This window comes from Scylla paramamosain, chromosome 16 (assembly GCF_035594125.1).
Source record: "Scylla paramamosain isolate STU-SP2022 chromosome 16, ASM3559412v1, whole genome shotgun sequence".
NCBI classification, from domain to species: domain Eukaryota; kingdom Metazoa; phylum Arthropoda; class Malacostraca; order Decapoda; family Portunidae; genus Scylla; species Scylla paramamosain.
Window position 1 is genome coordinate 20,211,266 of NC_087166.1, and position 2,841 is coordinate 20,214,106.

A 2,841-nucleotide genomic window follows, 5' to 3' on the forward strand; every position below is an offset into this window, starting at 1 on the left:
AAGGTGCCATCAATACAGATAGGATCCACAGCACGGCCTTTTTATTTTCACAAAGTCCCCCTCACACTCTCCAGTCCACTCCCAACGTCACCCCTTTGCCAGGAGGTCGGTCAAGGGGGACCAGTAGGATAGAGTAACTTGGTACAAACCAGCTGTAGTACCCAACTACCTCGAGGAACCTCTGGAGAGCTCAGCGACAGGTCGGGGCGGGGAACTGCCAGATCACCTCTTCTTTGGCCTCGGGCGGGGTCACAACCGTGACCCACCACGTATCCCAGATACTGGACTCGGGTCTTAACAAACTTGCATTTATCCAGACTGACGACTAAACCTGCCTCCTGGAGTCGTGCAGACAGCGCCTCCACGTTGGTGAGATGAGCTTGCCAGTTAGAGTCATAAATCACTACATCGTCAATATAGACGACGCAGTGTGGCAAGCCTTCTTCTACCCGGTGCATCAACCGCTGGAAGGGGGCCAGGGCATTTTTCAGGCCGTAAGGCATGACCTGGGATTGATACAGGTTCTGGTCCCATTTACAGCTGCCACGGCAGTTAACATGTAATCATTTGAGTCCAGCCTCTTTAAAAGACCACAGAAACACAGTAACATTCAATACGACAACGCATACACAAATAAGCTGCCCACAGAGCAAAAGGGACGGTCTACCGACTGCTCGCAGACACCAGACACTCGGCTCACAGAGTCAAAGAGTCACGTTGAGGAATCACGTCGTAATTGTGCATGTGCGCTAGAAAGAACCGCACCCACAAACAGGTTGATGGAAACTCCTAAGTCCTGACAAGTATCAACAGGGGCGTACTGTAGTAAATTACTCAATAGCAAATAGCCTTCTAACTGTATCCCTCCTAGTCTCCTCGCGGTAATGCTGCACGTCTGACTAAATCATAGGAAAACAAGAACATAAGAAATAAGGGAAGCTGCAAGAAGCCATCAGGCCTACACGTGGCAGTCTGTATATGAAAAATACCAACCTATTTCTACCTATCATCCCCATCCATAAATCTATGAAATTTTCTCTTAAAGCCACCCAGTGACTCATCACTAACAACTTGAGATGAATTTACAACTTCTGAGAAACAATTCCTTCCTATCTCTTTTTTAAACTTAATTTTTTCAAGTTCGAACCCGTTATTTTTTGTTCTGTGCTGGTTACTGATCTGAGAATTTTGCTTTTGTCCCCATTGTTATAACCCTTATACCACTTAAAGACTTCTATCAGGTCCCCTCTTATCCTGCGTCTCTCTAAAGAATGTAAATTTAACAGCTTCAATCTCGCTTCGTAAGGAATACTCCTCATCCCCTGCATCCTTTTAGTTATTCTCCTTTGTATTGATTGTAATAAACCTAATAAACCTTCCCTCCTGTAATATGGGGATCAGAACTGCACTGCGTAGTCTAGATGAGGTCTGACCAGCACCAAATGTAACTTTAATATTACTTCGGGCCTTCTACTTTTAACACTCCTAAAATTAATTATAATACCCTATTTGCCCTGTTTCTGTCCTCTATGCAATGCTTTCTATGACGGAGTTCAGAGCTAACTAAAACTCCTTGTTTTTTTTCGTATCCTGAATCTACCAGAGCTTCGTTGTTTATTGTGTACTTAATGTGTGGATTTCCTCCACCTACGCTAAATATTTTGTATTTGTTGATATTAAACCGCATTTGCCATCTGTCTGTCGACTCGTTCATCCTATCCAAATATGCCTGCAGGCGATGGCATCCGATTCTTTGTCCTAATTAATCATCTGCTTATCTTCGTGTCATCCGCACATTTACTAACACCAATACTAATTCCATTATCCGAGTCATTGATATATATATATATATATATATATATATATATATATATATATATATATATATATATATATATATATATATATATATATATATATATATATATATATATATATATATATATATATATATATAAATTAAAACAACAATAATACTAATCCCTGTGGCACCCCACTATTTACATTAACCCAGTCGGATTTAGAGTCGTTTATTACATTTCTCTGTTGCTTGTCGCTTAGCCATGACCTTATCCACCCTAACACCTTCCCATCTATCCCGTGCCTTCTAACCTTTCTCAGGAGCTTCTGATGGGGTACCTTGTCAAACGCTATACTAAAGCCTAGTTATGGGATGTCATAAATATCATCATTATCTGCCGCATCGTAAACTTTACTGTAAAAACTTAACATGTTCATCAGGCAAGACTTCCCCTTCGTGAGGCCATGCTGTGACTGATTTATCAAGTTATGTTTGTCTAAATGCTTTCTAATGTTTTTCGCTATTACTGACGCCATTATTTTACCTACAAGAGAAGTGCAGCTGACAGAACTATAATTAGATGTTAAAATTTTATTTTCTTTCTTAAAGATGGGTACTACATTCGCCTACCTCCACTTTACCGGTATCTCACCTGACTCAAGTGACTTCCTAAAGACAAAAACAAACTTTTCACTGATAACCTCTTTGCATTCCTTAAGCACTCTAGAATATATTCCATCTGGTCCTGGTGTCTTGAACATTTTTTAGCTAATCAATCTCATGTTCTACCATCTCCTTAATTATGGTAATATCTGTCGGCTTATCATTCTCTTCTGCTCTCTACATCTGCTCACTGTTCGGCATTTTCTGTTTGTTTTCCTTGGTGAAGACAGTTAAAAAATACTCATTTAAGAATTTTACTAATCTCCTCCGCAGAACTAACCAGCTCCCTATCTGTTGCCTTTAATGAACCTATTATTTCCCTCTTCGTCCTATATACCTGATAAAATCCCTTGGGCTCCCATGTTCGCCTAGCTGGC